Source organism: Dermochelys coriacea, chromosome 20 (assembly GCF_009764565.3).
Source record: "Dermochelys coriacea isolate rDerCor1 chromosome 20, rDerCor1.pri.v4, whole genome shotgun sequence".
Lineage (NCBI taxonomy): Eukaryota > Metazoa > Chordata > Testudines > Dermochelyidae > Dermochelys > Dermochelys coriacea.
In genome coordinates this window covers 8,745,353-8,764,797 of record NC_050087.2, presented here as the reverse complement: position 1 = coordinate 8,764,797, position 19,445 = coordinate 8,745,353, and the positions used below count along the sequence as shown (strand labels likewise).

General features: G+C 52.4%; 1 long non-coding RNA gene and 1 pseudogene across 1 annotated transcript; one reads left to right on the top strand and one right to left on the bottom strand.

Annotated features, from left to right (window-relative positions):
- The first annotated feature begins 10,610 nt into the window (after positions 1-10,610).
- Positions 10,611-19,424, top strand: LOC122458371. Its single transcript, XR_006278390.1, has 3 exons — positions 10,611-10,621; positions 15,071-15,072; positions 18,665-19,424. It is a non-coding gene; the product is annotated as an uncharacterized LOC122458371 (long non-coding RNA).
- LOC119845989 overlaps positions 12,527-19,445 on the bottom strand; it is a 27,188-nt pseudogene continuing 20,269 nt past the window's right edge.

Below are 19,445 nucleotides of genomic sequence, written 5' to 3'. Positions count from 1 at the left end.
ACACTGCAATAAAGATAGGTACCATTATTTAGTAAGGACAGCATGGCCAAAGAGTGATATTATATAATATATATTTTCAGAGTTAAAAACAGGGAGCATACCTCCTCTTGCAGTCCAGCAGCAATTCAATTCAAGATAGTTGCTGTTGAAAGAAGACTGAAGTTTTTATACCATCCTAACTCTTTGTTTCAAACAGACTTCAAAAGTCTGTAGTTAGCAGTTGGATTCGATCACCACAACTCTGAATGAATAGATACTTAAGGACTTTAGGCCCCTGTAGAGAGGTTAGCCGGGCTCGTCTCTCTCTGGGGCGATGGGGAACCACACTGCCTCACTAAATTGGGGAAAAGGTCTTGCGGGGAATTAGTCCGGCTGCAGGAGTCTTCCTCTGTGGCCTTTGTGAAGGTAGAAATAAACACAGTAAGCCCAGGCCCTACGTCAGGGCGGGGCACTGGTGAGTCAGGCACTCAGGCAGGAGCTAAGCAACAACAGTATATAATAGCAAGCCCAGGCCCGAGGTTTCAAAGGGTCTGGGAGAGTGGGAGACTGCTACCTCTGAGTTGGGTGGCACAGGGGACTCAGGCCCTCCCACTCCACTGCATCCCAGCCAAGGGCCTTAGCAGCGGCAGAAGACCCGCTGCTGCGTCAGTGGGGATCCTGGTCACAACACACTGACATGGGTTCTCATAGTGCTGCAGCCAGACTAGGGTAGGCTGCCCCCGGGCTACTTCCAGACTCCTCCTCTTGAAGTACCTGGGGCTGGGTGGGGTCCTTAGGGGAGTCCAGAACCATGGGTTCTTCGGGATAGCTGGCACGGGGCAGACTTGACAAATCCTCCGCGTAGCTGGCACGGGGCAGGTCGGGCCAGTCCTTGGGTTTACCGCAGGCTGCTGGGGTTTCCCAATTGCGAGCTAGGTCGGAGGTGTCTGGCCTCTCCAGCGGCTGCTCTCTCAGTGAGCTCTGGGGTGCCACGCCTGACCCTCTGGAGGGCTCAGAGCTCCCTGGCTCTGCCCACTCTGGTACCTAGAGGGACTTGTCTCTCTCCGGGGTGGCAGGGAACCACACCATCTCAATACACACACAACCCCCTCAAGTCTGGCCCGCTCATCGGGGCCAGACTCTTTCATACCTCCTAGGTGGGACAGAAAGTCTGCATTTGCGTGGTCTTTGCCAGCCCTATGCCGGATGGTGAAAGCAGAGGGCTGTAACGCCAAGTACCAGCACAGTAATCTAGCATTGTTGGTTTTCATTTTGGTTAACCACTGGAGTGGGGCATGGTCTGTGCCTAGTGGAAATGAGGCCCTGAGAAGGTAGTACCGCAGGGCATCACAGGCCCATTTCACCTCAAGTGCTTCTTTCTCTATAATCTCGTAGTTCTTCTCGCGTGTGTAATGATGCTGGTTCTGGTGGGACCCAACTGAGAGTGCCAATTCAGGACAAATTGCTTAAAGCAGGGCAGATACAGCCCAAGGCTGAAGTTCCTTTACTAGTAAGGCAAACTAAACCAGCCCAACAGAGAAGACTTCGGTTTCACCCCACTGGCTAACCACAAGTCACACAAGCAATTCCCTTAGACACTCCAGTTTCCCAGTATCACCACCAGTGCCACTTGTTATGGGGACGAATGGTTATGAAAACCAATACCCCAATAAAAGAAAAAAGGTTCTCTCAGTCCCAAAGGACCAAGCCCCAGACCCAAGTCAATATACAAATCAGATCTTACCCACAAATCATGCTGTTGCCAATCCTTTAGAATCTAAAATCTAAAGGTTTATTCATAAAAGGAAAAAGATATAGATGAGAGCTAGAATTGGTTAAATGGAATCAATTACATACAGTAATGGCAAAGTTCTTGGTTCAGGCTTATAGCAGTGATGGAATAAACTGCAGATTTAAATCAAGTCTCTGGAATACATCCACAGCTGGGAAGGGTCATTCAGTCCTTTGTTCCAGAGCTTCAGTTTGAAGCAAAGTCCCTCCAGAGGTCAGAAGCAAGATTGAAGACAAGATGGGAGAGCTGCAGCAGCTTTTTATAGTCTCTTGCCATGTGGTCTCTGCTTTCTTTGGCCCAAAGACAAGCTGCCCATCACATGGCATGGAAAAACCTCAGAATTCTGTCCATAGGCATGTCCCTGCATGCCTTGCTGAGTCACAAGGTGTATCTGCCTTCTCTCAATGGGTCAGTTCAATAGCTGATGGTCCTTAATAGGCCATCAAGCAGGCTAGGCAGAGCTGACACCAACATGTCTGGGGTGTCACCCAGAAGCATAGCACAAGTTTGAAATATAGACAGTATAGAGCCAAAACGTATAACTTTAAACACAAAAATGATGCATGCATACAGATAGAAAATCATAACCAGCAAACCATAACCTTGTCCACAGACATCTTACACGACAACCTTTGTACAATATTTACTGCAAATATATAACAGTGGGAGCAACAGTGATCTATATGGTTACACATTATGTCAATAATGTCACACCCCCCAATGCAAAATTGATGCAGGAAGGGATGACACAAACATCACTGACTGTATCCCAAGAGCTTTCCATCCTTGGTTCTGGCTTACCTCAGCTAGTATTGGGTTAGAAGCTGTACCAGCGTATAACAGAAATGGTTCATTAAAGTGATGTTCAATAACATGATTGAATCTCTTTACAAACTCAAGGTAAAACTTGAATAGAACAATAGTGGATTGGATCTGCTCTTGCAGCATGGTTCCTGTATGTCTCATGTGATCTTGCCAAGAGCTAAAGAACATAGCTACTTTATCCATACAAGCTCTGACAAATGTCCGGAACCCAATTAACATCAAGTAAATGTAGATATTACTGTTGTTTATAGTACACGAATCTTGGCATTTAACCGTGAAAGCAATATGGTAGTGTGCCTCAGTTTCCTGTTTCATACAGCATATTAGGCTTGGAATGTCTTTTCCCCTGTGAAAAGTTCCAATACTGTTTACAGGTGTGAAACATTAGTATAACAAGGCCTTTTAACATAAAGTGTGTTCTGATGTATCGCTTTTAACATATTCAAGGGATTTTCCAAAAGATTAGGCACATTGTACATTTTTTCAGTTTTTGGTAACAGCAACACAATAGTTACACAAATTACCATTAGCAATAACAATAAATTCATTGCAAGTATCCAGCTCTGCCGCTGTTGTGGTGGCAGCAATTCAGCGGCAACTGCTTGGGGTGGCAAAATTGGTAGAGCCGCCCCTGTCAAGAGGTCAGAAGCAGGATTGAAGACAAGATGGAGGAGCTGCAGCAGCAGCTTTTTATAGTGTAACTGTCTTCCCTCAATGGGTCAATTCAATAGCTGATGGTCCTTAATGGGCCATCGAGCAGGCTGACACCAACGTGTCTGGGGTGTCACCAAGAAGCATAGCACAAGTTTGAAAGACAGACAGTATAGAGCCAATACTTATAACTTTAAATACAAAAATGATGCATGCATACAGATAGCATAATCATAACCAGCAAACCATAACCTTGTCCATAGACACCTTACACGACAACCTTTGTACAATATTTGCTGCAAATATATAACAGAGGTTGCAACAGTGATCTCTACGGTTACAAATTATGTCAATAACATCACATGGAGGAATAATTTCCGGCTAAGATATAAGACCAGGTGGTCTTCTCCGTCGATTTCTTCGGACAGGACGGCCCCAAGCCCCATCTCTGAGGCATCCTTGTAGAGGATGAAGTCACGGTCGAAGTCCGGGCTATATGGGACCGGCTCCCGGCAGAGGCACTCCTTGAGTGTCTGGAAGGCATCTCCGCATTCTTGGATTCACGGCACGCGCCGGGGCTCTCCTTAGTCAAAAGTCCTGTCAAGGGGGCTACGATGGAAGCAAACTGGGGGATGAATCGCCAATAGTAGCTGGCAAGCCTCAGGAATTGTCACACTTGGCATTTCATGGTGGGTGGCAGGCAGGCTGCCAGTGCTTGAACCTTCCCCACGAGGGGTTTCATCCGTCCTCCCTCTATGGTGTATCTGTATCTATGGTTGCCTCTTTCCATCCAATGTGGCCCTTTTTTGGATTGGCCGTTAGTCCTGCCTTTTGCAGGGATCTCAGAACCGTGGCTACGTGTTCCAGGTGGTCCTCCCACTAGCAGCTGTAGACTACCACATCATCCAAATACGCCACTGCATAGTCTTGATTGGGCCATAGAAGGCAATCTATTAGTTGTTGGAACATCTCCAGGGCCCCATGGAGGCCAAAGGACATCCGGGTAAATTGGTAAAGTCCCGTTGGGGTGGCGAGTGCCATCTTCTCCTTAGAGATGTGTCGAGCGGGATCTGCCAGTACCCCTTACTGAAGTCAAGGGTGGTGATGAAACAGGCCTTCCCTAAGCGACCAAGCAGTTCATCCACACGGGGCATAGGATATGCATCGAACCTTGAGATTACATTGACCCACCGGAAGTCTATACAGAAGTGCCTTGTTCCATCGGGCTCGGGTACCAAGACCACCGGACTGCGCCACTCACTCTGCGACGGTTCAATGACTCCTAGGGTTGGCATGGCCTGTACTTCCTCCTCAACCTCCTGCCACATTCGGTGCGGCAGGGGCCTGGTCGTCTCCCAGATTACCTTCCCCAGTTCAGTCTGAATGGCATGATGGACCAGGGTCATGTAACCGGACAGGACCATAAAGGTTCTCCTGAAAGCCTGCAGGAGACATTGGGCCTGCTTGTGCTGCTCCTCCTTGAGCTGGGGGCCTGTGGGGTCCTCTGTCAGGGGTGCGCCAGGACCCAACTCTGGTTCTGGTGGGTAAAGGTTAATTAATAGGCCCTCCCACTCCCACCATGGTTTCAATAGATTCACATGATATCGCTGGGTCTTCTTGCACCGGTTGGGCTGGTGGACCTCATAGGTGACAGGCCCAACCTTTGGGCCACCTCATAGGGTCCCTGCCAACGGGCCAGCAGCTTTGATTCGATCAATGGTAGGAGAAGCAGGACGCGATCACCTGGCTCAAAGGCACGAACCTGAGCTTCCTGGTCATAGGTTCGTGCCTGGGCTTCCTACGTGGCTTTTAAGTTCTTGCGTGCTAGGGCTCCAGCCTGAGCGAGGTGCTCCTGGAGCTGGAGAACATACTTCAGGATGCCCTGGGTTGAAGATGGAGACTGCTCTCATGTCTCCTGCATTAAGTCTAATAGGCCCCATGGGCGGTGGCCATATAGTTGCTCGAACAGGGAAAATTTGTTGATGACTGGGGTACCTCGCGGATTGCTAGCAGTAAGGGAGGGAGTAGCTGGTCCTACCGGCGTAGCTTCTCTGGGGGGAACTTGCACAGCATCTCCTTCAGGGTCAGACTGAATCGTTCCATCAGCCCATTTGTCTGTGGATGGTAGATGGAGGTGCGTAACTGTTTAACTCCCAGGAGTTCACATACCTGATGCAACAGCTGGGAGGTGAAGTTGGTACCCTGATCCATTAGAATTTCCCAGGGCAGGCCCACTCGAGCGAAGACCTTCACTAGTTCACTGGCGACGGTTCGGGCGGTGGTGCTCCACAATGGCAAGGCCTCGGGAAAACGGGTGGCATAATCAACAATGACCATACTGGAATCCCGTGGCACTTCTCAGGAGCGGGCCCACCAGGTCCATGGCCATCCGCTCAAAGGGCATCTCCACTAGGGCATGGGAACCAAAGGGGCCTTGGGTACCTGTGGGGGAGCCACTAATTGGCACTCCGGGCAGGAGTTACAATAGTTCCTCACCTCCTGGTGAACGCCGGGCCAAAAGAACCGTGTCAAAATCTGGGTGAGGGTCTTTTCATGGCCCAAGTGCCCTGCGGCAGGGATGTCGTGTGCGAGCTTCATTACTGCTCATCGGTGGCATCGAGGCACCAGCAGCAGGGTCCGTGGTTCTTCTGTGCGGGGATCCCGTTCCACCTGGTAAAGACGGTCATGGCGTAGCTCAAAACGGGACCACTGATTTGCGCGATGCGGGTTGATCTTGGCCCCATTGACAGCGGCTAGTTGTCCATAGGCCCGACTAAGGGTGGGGTCTGCTCTTTGATCATGGCAAAAGTTGGTGTTAAGTCAGAGTTTGACAGCCAGCCCAGGTGGGAGGTCCTCGGGTTCCTGGGTCCTTCCCTCGGGGTCCGGGGCCTCCTCCTCCTCTGGTTGGGCCTTGGGGCAATCTCCTTCCATCACAGAGGTCGAGCGGAGGATCTCCTAGAACGCCTGCCAGTCATGCTCCAGAATCACCAGGCAGGCCAGTCGAGGAGCCAGACTGAAGACCATCCATCTTGTGACCCCGGCCAGCATTAGCAGGATCCGGGCACTGGGGTAGGGCTGCAAGTCGCCGTAGATGCATTGCAGCCGGATTGTCCCCAGGTGGGGGTCGGCCTGGAGCCCCAAGGTCTGACGGATTAGTGTCTGGCCACAGCCCGAATCGATCAGGGCCAGGGTTGGGTGGTCCCCAACAACTACCGGAACTATGGGGACCTTTGGCAGCCGGGCCCGGGTCTCTTCCACACAGACGTGGCCGAAGCTGCAGTCTATGTCAGTGCAGTCACACTGTAAAGGTTCATATTTCCCGCATAAAAGACAGGGCCCAAGTTCCGAGCGACTACACCGGGTGGGGGCTCCCATCGGGCCCCTGGTGGGACTCTGATTGATCTTCGAGACACTCGGCATGGGGGGCACAGATCCTTGTCAAGGTGGGAGTTCAGGGCGTCTGGCCCAAGCCCTGAGCAAGCCTCTTGCCCATGGGGGAGGCTCCGCACTTTGGTCTGAGTGTCCCCTTTCTTTTCGGGGTTAGGGCGCTCTGGCCCTGGGGGATGCGCTCTGGTAGCTGGCCCCACTAGTGTGTTGGCCGGGAGGAAGTCTTCCATCAATGCGACGGTGGCGGCTAGTGTCGCTGGCCGATGGTGAAGCACCCAGGCCCTTCCTCGCGCTGGGAGGATGTGTATGAACTGTTCTAAAATAATTTGCTCTGTGACCTCATCTGCGGTCCTTCTCTCTGGCTGTAGCCACTGCTTGCACGCTTCCTTCAGCTCTTGGGCCTGGTGCCTGTGGGGTAGGTCTGGCTCTGGAACAGCTGCTGAAAGGTTTCTGGGCTGACGTCCAAGGCATCCAGAATTCCTGCCTTTACCTGGCTCCTCCGTAGACAGCCCACTGTATACTGTTTGGGCTGTCCCGGTCAAGTATGGGGCCAAAAGAGTGGCCCATTGGTCAGGGGCCCATCCTGCAACCAGCGCCACTCTTTCAAAAGTTGCCAAAAAGGCTTCAGGGTCATCATCAGGTCCCATCTTGGTCAGCCGCACTGGCGCAGTGGTGTGGGATGACCCAGCCGCGTCTCCCAACTGGGGCTCTGCGGGGAGAGCCAGTACCGTCGCCAGCTGCTGCGGGCATTGCTGCTGTTGTTCCTGGTTCTGAACCCCCAGTCCCGAAGCAGCTGCTGCTGCTGTGCTCCCAGCTGCTGGATGAGCTGCTGCTGGAGCTGGGCCGTATGCTGCTGCTGCTGCTGGAGCTGGGCTGCCTGCTGCTGCTGCTCCTGGCTCTCAGTCAGGAGCTTGATAAGTTTGACCATGTCCATGACTCTTTCTGGGGTACGTTCCCCCCCAGACGTATTCTCACAGGGGTCGAGGGATCGTGCCTAGGTTCTCCACCACGTGTAGAGAGGTTAGCCGGAACTCATCTCTCTCTGGGGTGGCGGGGAACAACACTGCCTCACTAAATTCGGGAGGAGGTCTTGCAGGGAATTAGTCCGGCAGTGGGAGTCTTCCTTTGCGGCCTTTGTGAGGGCAGAAATAAACACAGTAAGCCCAAGCCCTAGGTCAGGGCGGGGCAATGGTGAGTCAGGCCCTCAGGCAGGGACTGACAAACCACAGTATATAAACAGTAAGTCCAGGCCCTTGGCTCCGAAGGGCCTGGGAGAGGGGGAGACTGCTACCTGCGAGTTGAGTGGGGACGCAGGCCCTCCAACTCCACTGCGTCCCAGCCCAAGGCCCTAACAGAAGCAGAAGACCCACTGCTGCGTCATTGGGATCCTGGCTGCAACACACTGATATGGGTTCTAGCAGTGCCGCAGCCAGACTAGGGTTGGCTGCCCCTGGGCTACTTCCAGACTCCCCCTCTTGAGGTACCTAGGTCAGGGTGGTGTCCAGACTCCCCCTCTTGAGGTACCTCAGCGGGGTCCAGCACCATGGGTTCCTCGGGAAGCTGGAAGGGCTGAGTAGCACGCAACTCCTTCTGGTAGCTGGCATTGGGCAGGTAAGACCACTCCTTGGGTTTACTGCAGGCCGCTGGGGTTTCCCAGTCGTGAGCTAGGCCAGAGATGTCTGGCCTCCCCAGCGGCTGCTCTCTCAGTGAGCTCTGGGGTCAGGCCTTTATACTTCTTGTGTCATTCCTGACCCTCTGGGGGGCGGGCTCAGAGATCCCTGGCTCTGCCCACTCTGGTGTCCAGAGGGACTTGTCTCTCTCTGAGGCAGCAGGGAACCATGCCTTCTCACTACAATCTGTAACTCAGAGAAGCAAGGAATGGATCTTCCTGCTGTCAGATGTTCTTGGCTGTCTGTACGGCTTTCTCAGCCTCTCCATTTGCTTGTGGGTAATGTGGTCTGCCAGTGATATGATCAAAATCATATTTCATTCAGACCAACTTAAATTCTGCTGCAGTGAATTGTGGGCCATTGTCCATCACTAGTTGTTCTGGATACCGAAGTGAGCAAACGTGCACTTCAGTTTCTCAAGAACACTGCAACGTTATGTCTTTCAAGTACATTATTTCTATTTAGCTGGAAAAATAGTCCACAATGACCTGGTAATGATGTCCTCTGAATTCACAGAAATCTGCAGCTAGTCCTTTCCCAGTTCTCTTTCTTGTAGAGATGGTTATTCACTGGTTCAGCATTGCCTGTTAAGTTGATTTGGATTAGATCACCTTTCAAAAGCCCAATAGCATCAGATCCTCAAGTTCTTCCATCTTTCTCACTAGGCCTATCATGGCTGCCACACTGCAGCTGAGAAGATTGTTGGTCTTTGATCACATACACACTGAACGCAAACCTTTTATCTTTGTAAATTGGTTTGGTGATAAATTGGCCCATGCGGTTCAGAATCCCTTCATGGAGGGTCAGAGCTGAGTCAGATGAAGCTCTGGGAGAGGTTGACGGTGATAGTAAGTCTCTTATGAGATGACTGTGACATTTGCTCTTGAGTCAATTTTAAAGTCAATAGTCTTGATCTGAATATTCAATGTCACTCTCCAACCATGCGCCATGTCATCACAAGTGATAGATCCCAGAAACAATGGGTCTTGATTATCTGCAATATAAGTCAACTCCCTGACTGCTTCAGTGCAATAAACAGCTGCAAAATGTCCATATTTCATGCATTTATTACTCCATACGCCTCTGGCTGGACTTGCATCATCCCTTGGGATATGACTTTTCCACACCTTATGCATGTAGGTTGGCATTTGTCCCTCTTAGCCTGGGAATTCTCTCTCCTTACCTCAGGGGTTTTATGATAAAGACTTTTAACACTTAAGTGTCTGTTTGTAACTGGGAACAGCTTTACTCAGGCCTGTGCCACTACTAAATAAAGAGCGGCAGGGTCCCAGCACAGTTAGGGAGGACTAAGGGTAGGATTTAGCATTGTGAGAGCTGGGAAGCTGGGTGGTCTCTCCAGGAGCCCACACTGGGGCGTTACCCCTGGAAGGCAGTAATGGATGAGGCCCTTGCTCCTGCCCGCTTTGCTGGATCTTGCCGTCCAGTGGGGAACTGAACATCAGTCTGGTGAGCTTGCCGGCAGGGGCCAGTTTGCAGTTATGAAAGGCCTGGGGAGAACTAACCCCTCCTTTGACACTGCCCTGCCATGAGAATGAAAGGGAGAGGAAAGGGCAGTAGCTGCAGAACCTACAAACAGACCCGTTTCCTTATGGAGCTGACAGGCCAGCTGTGGAATTACTGGCCAGGGAGGGAAGGGGCAGGATTTTCACCAGGGTATCGTCACTTGTCACCCGGGAAGCCAGCGAGAGCATTGCAGCACCCTGTGCTGCAGAGACCCCTTGCTGCATGCAGGCTCAGGAATGCATGTCCTTCCCCAAGGGGAGCCTCGTCCCCAGGCTGCCCTGATCCTTGTCAGCAGGCCTGCAGGACACCAGGATCCCCACCCTTACTGCCATACGCTCTGATGGAGAATGGGGTAGCAGAGGAAGGTGGGAATGGGCTCACATCATTTCCCCTGCAGAAGGAAGGTGTGAACATATTCACATTTAGAGGAAAGTATTCTACTTCTGGCAATCCCCTCACATTGCTTCACACCGGGGTCAGCTTGGCTGTTCACCTCTCCTGCCCCAGCCTCAAAGGCTAGATTATCAATTTAGACAGGACCCTGTGAGCACCTCGTCTGACTTGTGTAACACAGGCCACAGGAGTTCCTTGAATCAACTCCTGTTGGAATTGGAGCCGATCGTTTAGAAAAACCTCCCATCTCGATTTAAACAGCATCAATGATGAAGAATACACCAAGATGTTTGGTCAATTGTTCCAATGGCTAATTACTCCCCAGTTAAAAATCTGCCCTTTTCTCCAGTCTGAATGTTTCTAGTTTCAGCTTCCAGCCACTGGTTCTCCTTAGACCTTTGTCTGCTAGCGGGACTAGCCCATTATCACAGTTTTATTCCCCATGTGGGTACTTCTAGACAGGGATCACGGCACCCCTTAACCTTCTCTTTAAGAAGCTCCTTGCATCTCAGCATAAGGCAGGTTTCCCCCCATTTAATCGTTCTCATGGCAATTCTCTGCCCCTCTCCAGTTTTTCCCCTTCCTTCTCAAATTGTGGGTGTCAGACCTGGTCATGGTATTCCAGCAGCTGTCATCCCCCGCCAGACACCGAGATAAAATAACCTCTCCACTGCTGCTTGCGATGCCTGTTTATGCATCGGCCAGACGCCACCTCCCCATTTACGCGCGGACTCTTGCCCCTTGGGGCTTCCAACTCCAGGCGAGTTCAGTTCCCACTTAAGGCGGCCGCCGGCCCCCCGCTACATCCCTGAACTCCTTGGGCCTTCGGGGAGAGGAACAGCTCCCGGCTCATCACAGCCACGACAACTGTCCCCTAGAGCCGAACAGCCCACATGCCAGTCTGATTTTTTTTTTAAACAAAACTTTATTGGTAATTGTTTCAAATATGTTTACAACAAAGCACACTGTTAAAGAGGAAGTGGGGGCTGGGGGGGTTGTTTTGTTTTTTCCAGTGAAACAAATTTTGTTGGAGGACAGAGAGGTGTTTCCCAGGGCAGGGCGGATGATACCCCCACCCTCTAGATGGGACTCTCAAGCTTCTTTGTGGGAAAGGGGGATTTTGGGGGAAGGGGGGAGGGCTAGCCTCCTGACAGCACTCATGTATTTATAATATGTCTAATTTATCTATGAAACCAAAAGAAGCCCACACACCTTCGCCCCGGAGAGAAAGAAGAAATTCAACCGGCTGGTGAATATACGCAGTGGGAGACAGGCTGGGGGGGTTAGAACAGAACAACCCCACTGATGCACTGCCTTGGGGGTGGGGAGGATAAGTAAAGAGTCAGGCAGGAGGAAAAGTAAATGAACAGAACAAGAGCCCCCCCTCCATCTCTCCCCCCTCCAATTAAGTAGGATCATGGCTAGGTATCAGCACCCCTCCCCCCAGCTGTTCTCTCACTGGAGGGGCTAATCATGGCTTAACGCCCCTCCAACCTGACCACAGATCTAATGGGGTCGCTCCGGGGGGGGGCAGTTCAGAGTCGGGGGGGAGATCAGGGCCTAGTTGGGATCCTGTGTTCCTTACCCCCTCCCCCCATTTTTTGGTTTCTTCTCCCGCCTTATCATCTTAAAATGTAAATCAAGAACATAAAATCGGAGGTGCAGAATGGGGCCCCAGGAGGATTGTGAGTAAGGGGAACCCTTCCCCCCACCAGAAAATTCTTTAAGGTTATTTCTGCAGGGCACCATTTGGCCTATGGGGGGAGGGAGGGAGAAGAGTGTACAAGCCCCCACTGACCTGGGGGAAAATAACCAAGTGCCCTAGAACCAGATCCTCCTACACCCCCCACCCCGACACACAAGAGGACAGGCCAAAGAAGGGGTGAGGGGTGGGGGTGGGGGGCTGCTCACATTCATAGCCTAAATTCAAAAGGCAGCATTTTATTTCCAAAGGGAGCTAAAAATCCAAAACCCATCAGGGAGATCCCCTCTCCCAGCACCTCCATTCTATCCCGTAACTGACCCCCAGATCTCCCCCCGCCAGTGTAAGATACCCCCAAACCAGACACCCCACAGAGAGCAGCGGGGGTGGGGAAATACTGTCAGTTTCTACCTGAAAAAAACAGATCTCTCTCTCTTTTTTTTTCCTTGCTAAAACCTGGACACATGCAAAGCTTGGAGAGTTAAAATTCCTGGCACAGGGGGGAGGGGAAGGGCGGGGGCTGATGTAGGGTAAGTTAGCCCAACCCAGCCCTGCGCCTGAATTTTTAAAACCTCCCCCGCCACTCCCGGTCCCCCAGTGGAAAATAAGGTTTAATTTACTTATTTATTTTTAATTTAAAAAAAAAAAAAAAGGAGCCCAGTCCCCAAACCCCCAAGTTTATAAAATGAGACAAGATTTCCCTCCTTCTTCCTCTTTCCAGAGTGGCAGTGGGGGGCTGGGATTTTGTCTCCCCCATTGGGGGATGGGGGGATTCAAAGCTATTCCAGAAGCCAGGATGTTGATCTGCCCTGACCATGGGTGTTGGGGCAACTTTGCTCCACACCCTGCTCCCAGAAGCCTTTGCAAATAGCCATGAAGATCTGGGGGGGATTTGATGGCAAAATATGCCCCTCCCTTCAAAAACTAAAAGCCACCAATAAAGCCAGCCAGGATGGTGGGCATGCAGCATGTGTGGACTGAGAGGCAGTGTGGGGGTGGGGGTAACCGGATCAGTGTGAGGGGGTGGAAAGTAAACAGTGGGAGCTGAGTGTGGGTGGGGGGGAATCTGTTTAAACCCCAGGTGAGGGGGGATGATGAGAGCTGCTCGGGGGAGCTGCAGGCTTGTGATGGCGGGGGGAGGGGGGAAGCATGTGCAAGTGGGAGGATCAGGGGTGCGCATGGGAGAAATTAGACTCCTGCCCTTCTCTACTGTCATTTACTTAGTACAGGTTTAGAATAAGGGGTCTCCTGCTCCCCCCCAAACCAGATCCAGGCAAATCCCTACCCCCCTCCACAAAAATAAAACACATAGGTAAGGAACGCTGGTCTTTCTGCTGATCAAATCCAACCCTGCCCCCACCTGCTCCATGTGCACCCTCCCGGGGGGGCCACTGGCCCTGGAACTCAGGAAACTCCTTGGCGCACTTCTCAGTGATCGAGACAAGGATCTCCTCTTCCTTGTTGTCCTCGAAGTTACTTATGTCGCCGGGGCCTTTGCACTTTGGTATAAAGGGAGCTTCCACCTGCAAAGGGGGCGGGGGGAGGTTGGGGATGAGGTGAGGGATCAACATTTGTATACCCCCCCACTCCTGGGTCTGCTGGGACGCACGATCAGGGCCCAACTTTGTAACAAGGCAAGCAAGGATCAGTCCCCCGCCCCCAATCCAGCCAGAAACCTTCACACTTTGCAATCATGGAAGGGGGAGCCCATGACCCCGCTTAGGAGCCCATGATCAGGGAACCCAGCACTCTTAAGGTTACAGGATTGGGCCCCTTAGCAACCAGGTGAGGGACACAGGATCAGCACCTCCTCAAACCCCCTTTTATCTAGCTAGAACCCCCTCCTCTCACTTTGCAATCAGGGAAGAGCAGGGGTCATGAGCCCCTTGAATCCCCGTAAGAGCCCCCATTTGCATCATCAGGAGGGTTTTAATCAGGACCTTCAGCACAGCCCTCTCCCACCTGACACAGAGGAATAACCCCATTAGCTGGCAGCAGCAGTAGTAGACTGTTATCCTCAGGGGGTGGGGACAGGACCTTGCTTTTGCCACCATGTTACAAACAGGTGACTGAGGGCTCCCTATTTTAAACCAATGCTGGGTGAGCATATCTCCCCCTAATGGTTGGACCCAGCCACAACACCCTGCTACAGAGTCCCAGTAACCAAAGCGCTCCTAGAGGCCTGGGCACTGATGATCCCAGGTTCAATTCCTGCTGACGGAGGCTGCACGCAGGTGGAAGTTACCCAGGCTCTCCTCTGCCTGCCACCACCCTCCTACCTTCCTCTGGTAGACAGTGATTCTGTTGGTGGTAGCAAACCACTTGTGGTTCTTGATGTCGTTGACCCTGTTCTTGAGGTTGCCAAAGCGTTTGGTGAGGTCCACCTGCAGCAGGTTCCGGAGCAGGTCCTTCAGGTCTGAGCTGAAGTGAGAAGGGAACCGGACCTGGGGTGGGGAGGAGAGACAGAGGTCTGGCTTTTACCTGCCCTGCCCTTGTGGCTAGACTCATAGATACACTTAATAATGTACAGCCCCTAGCACAGGAGGGTCCTGGGCTATTTCTGGGGGCTGAGATACGACCATAATACACCTAATAATGTACAGCCCCATAGCACAGTGGGGTCCTGGGCTACACCTGGGCACCTAGGCACTACCGTAATACAGCTAGTAATGTAGAGCCCCATAGCACAGGGGGGTCCTGACCCATGACTGGAACTTGTAGGCACTATCGTAATGCACCTAATAATAAACAACAAGCCCTTTAAAAACACTCCAGGACAATGAGTGGACAAGAAGTTAGTCCTCAGGCTACTGAGAACTGACACAGGAGCTGAAATGTTTAATTAGCAGCAGTCCCCCAGCTCTTATTGAGCATTTTTCCTCCACAGATCTCAAAGCAGGGCTGCCGCATCACTATCCTCATTTTACATAAGGGGAAACTGAGGCATGGGGAGAAGTGACGTGCCCAAGGTCACTCAGCAGGCTGGTGGGAGAACCGGGAACACTAGGCCACACAACTTTGTTTTTTTTAAAATCGCACTAGGTTTAAAGCTGACCGTGTCCAACAGGAATGCTTGGAGATCCTTGGTGAGAAGGCGCTGGGGTGGGCAGAGGAATATTATGGGCTCTTGGTTACTATGGTGATGAGTGGTCTACCAGTGCCTGGAGATGACAGATGTCTTTAAGGAATGTTTAATCTTGCAACATAGCAGGGTCGAGGAGGGTTTTGCAATTCACAACAGTGTATAAGAAAACCAAAGGCACCAGTTTCAGGAGTCCCAATGAGAGTTACAGGGAACCCAATGGTGATGGGATGGGGTATGGAGTCCATGTGTTGGGGAAGTAGGGGTACGTGGTGAGGGAGGGTCCATGAGTGGGGGACACAATGGGGAGGATGTTCATGTGTTGGAGAACAGGGGTATGTGGCAAGGGAGGGTCTATGTGTTGGGGTGCAGGGGGAATGGGGTACATGACAAGGAGGATGCCCATGTGTTGGGGATTAGAGGAGCATGGGAGGGTATTAGCATGTGTGGGGGGCAGCATGTGAGCATCTCTCTGATCAGTTGCTGAGACTTGGCACCCCCCTTTTGCTCCCGAAATTCCCCCCCCCGCAAAATCACACAAGTGTCTCCTCCCCCAGCCCAAATACCTTGCCAGAGACGATCTTCTCATCGATCTGAATGGGCTGGTCTGCGAAGAACGGAGGGTAACCAGCTGCCATCTCATAGTTGAGGATGCTCAGAGCCCACCAGTCCACAGCCTTGTTATAACCCTGCCCAGGAAAAGCAGGCTAGGGTCACTCACCAAATATTTGGGGGAGTGGAGGAACCACCTGGTGGCCAGGGATCAGCTAGACATCAGGCAGCAGACAGGCCCTCCCCAGCTCACCTTGCTGAGGATGATCTCGGGGGCCAGGTATTCCAGGGTCCCACACAGAGTCCAGGTTCGGCCTTTCACCCGCTTGGCAAAACTAAAATCCGTCATCTGGAGCCAAAACACAGAGAGGGGAGAAGCTGGATCAGCCCGGGGGCTGTGATAGCAGGAGGGGAATGGGGGGAAGCAGATGACTGATGTATTTTGTCCGTGTTTCGTTCCTGGGGGTGTCTTGGCTTTGGGAAGGGGATGGCAGCAGAGAGAGACTTGGGCAAGGAGGAGATCACTGCAGGGAGGAGCCAGCGCTGGGATGGGGATGGGAAGGAGTGGGGGAGGGACATCAACGAGATGTAGCCCTGCTGATCTATCAGGAGATTCTCTGGCTTCAGGTCTCGGTAGATGAGATCCAGCGAGTGCAGGTACTCAAAGGTCAGGACGATCTGAGCAGCGTAGAACCAGGCATGAGGTTCACTGCAATGAGGTGGGAGGAGAACGTGGGCATCCCGGGCCAGATCCACCCCCTCTCAGCCAGCCCAGCACCCTCGGCCCCTTTCCGCCCCCACCTTCACCTTCCTTATAGATCCCCAGGCAAGATGCCGCAACTCTTTTAGGCCTGGTGGCCCCATCTGCCCAAGCCAGACCACTAGCCCTAGCACACACATCCCACCCACCATTGCTAGACCCCTGACTCCATCCAGCCTGGCAACCCAGGGCAAGCCCCTCCCAGACCAGCATCCCTAGCCTCAACACAGACACCCATGGACCCCCAGCTCCTTCCAGCATGACTCCATCTAGTCCTGGCATCCCTGCCACTGAGTGTGGCTAATGCTGGCAGAAGACCTCAGCAGCCCTCCCCATGGGGAATCCCTTCCTGACCAGCCCAGCTGGGGATCAGGTCATGCCCTGCAGCATGAGGATCAAAGCCAGTGTCACTGCAGATGCTGCTAGTGGATAAAAGGTCTAGTTCTCTACTGAACTAAATCCCAAATTTACAGCTGTGGAAACTGAGGCACAGAGTGATTCTCCCCCCTTCCCACAAGGAGAGAATGGCAGAGGCAGGAATAGGATGCAGGAGTCCTGACTCCCAGTCCCTCTGCTCTAAGTGCCAGGGATACAACCCAGAAGTCTAACCGCCACCCAGCTCTAACCATTAGCGACGCTGTCCCCAACATCGGCTCCCATGGCAACACTCACCTGAACCTCCCGTTCCGCCGGAGGTGGGAGAACATCTCCCCGCCCAGGATATATTCCATCACCATGAACAGATTGGAGTTATCCTAGAAGGAAATGCAGCAGAAACTGAGTGCAAGGGGTGGAGCCACTCTGGGACACAAGGATGAAGCTGCTCACCCCACCCTTGCTCCTTTATTAGCCCCATCCTTTTCAGGGCACTAACCCCACATGCCTCAAGGGAGCCTGATGCACTGGCCTGGCTTCACCATAGCACACAATGCAGTGCACCTGCTGTCTGGGAGATAACAGCCTACTACTGCCACCAGCTGCTGCTGTTACTCCTTTGGCTCAATGGCCAGAGGGGCTGCGCCGTGGTGCCGAAGGTCCCAGGCACACACCTGCAGTGGGAGTTGCTGCACAGATGCGGCTGGGGAACAGACTCACTAATGAGAGGGCACAAGGTTTATTTGCTTTAAGTATTTAGTACTAGAGCCCTAGAAAATTCAACCCCTCCCCCACCTCTGGTCTAGGGGCAGGGACGGGCGGGACCAAGAGGGATTTCCCAGCTGCAACGTCTACAATGAAAGGGGAAACCCAACCTGCCGCCAGGTCAGACACCCCAAAAGAGCAGATGCAGGAAGTGAAACTTGTTAAAAGCAGAGTGTTAAATTGACCAGGCTGGCTCCATCCTCTCTCACGGCTGCAAAGTCAAAGAGCAGCCTCCGAAGTAACTCCGCTGAGCCCAACAAAGCCATTCCACTAGTGAGACCTGACCCAGCTCAGTGATGAGAACGTGAGCACTAAGCACCCGCGCACGCGGAGACCACTGCCCCTGCCCTCAAGCCCAGTGTCAGTTTCCAGCTAGCCCTGGAGAGAGGGTGCAGCAGGGGCATGGGCACAGCATCCCATGCTGGACGGTCAGAGACCTTTTTCTGCAGCCACATTAGGAGAGCAGGAGCCAAGAAACAGAAAGTCACATCCTCACATTCCAGCTAAATTATGTCAAAACAATGTAATAGCGGGCTGTTAAGAAGGCTCCTGTCCTAATAGTGCCCAACATCACCAGGCAAAGGAATCACTTAGCAGCAGTGTGGGTGTGAAATCTCTACTTCTTGATTGTTTTCCCTTTCTGGTCCCCGCTTCTCTATTGTTTATTGGTCTGATTCTTTGATTGTTTCTGTTACATAACTAGTTTTGCCAGGTGTACATCAACAAAGGTGGCGAGGTACGCCTGGGTAAAGAATTGTTTCACAATTGTTCCACAATTCGGATTGGTCAGAGAATTGTTTTGTAATACTTTAGTAAAATGATAGGTTATGGTAGAGCTAAGCAGGACTCAAGTTTCACTATATAAACTGGGGTCCAAAAGGAAGTTCTTGGGAACCAACTCCAGGACACAGCCCAAGATCAGCGCTACCAGACCTCAACACCCTGCCAAGCACACCGTGCAGAAGCTGGAGTCCCAGGATGACCTGATCCTGACTGGCCAGCAGGGAAAGTTCGTCTGCCTTATTGGGAGTGATGGGCATTGTATGAGTAGCACATGTATTCTATTCTGGTAACTGTGATGAAGTGGGGGGTTCTCTTGGTTTTTCCTTGTTTTTTTCAATGGTTTGCATGCAGAGGGGGTGGGACTCAGTTTCCCTGGGTGTTACTGGTTGAACGAGGTGATGGGAGAGGGAGTTTGTTGTTACAGAGGACCAGGGATGGAACTTGGGACCCCGGCCAATGGCCTGGAGAATGGATACCCCAGCGACTGGTGACCTGGTGACCAGGAGGCCCAGCTCAGGAGTCACAGCTCGTTCTGGCCAGAGGGAAGACAAGGGGCTGTGAGGGGAGGACCCGGGTGACCTGACCAGGCAGTTCCAGCCAGAGGGGGCCAGAGGACGGCTGAGAGGAGAGGAGGCCCAGGAGACCCTGTTTATCAGGAGAGAAGACAATGGACAGAGGTGGGGCTTGGGGGTGGTGATATCGATGCCCAGCTGGGAAGCAAGGGGCCTCGGGACTGGAGAGAGAGAACAGGCAGAGCCCACCTGGAGGCAGGCGAGACTTGGATGTGCTGTGCTGGGGGAGGGCAGGCCCGAGGGCCCTGAGAGTTTCCTATGCTGTGTTCAGACGCTCAATAAACCCTCCTTTTTTATGCCGGCTCAGAGTTGCTCCGGTCTAGAGAACAAGGTTGCATTATTCCCTCTGGGAGTGGAGGCCCCGGGGTCCAGAGCCAGTGGACTCCCAGAGAGACAGATGTGCTAAGGCTCAGAGAGGTGCGGTTCCAGGAGAAGGAGGGGCTTAACCCCCGAGAGAGACTGGACCCCCGAGAAGGGCTGTTGCACTGAAGGGGGTTTCCCCCAGGGACTGCACAGGACCAAGAGTGGGCATGACCTGTGAGTCCGTGACAGTAACTGTTAATAAATAGAGGTTAAGGATATTTCTGAGTAAGGCTCTTTCACTGGGAAAAGACCCTGCAAACCCCCAGAGTG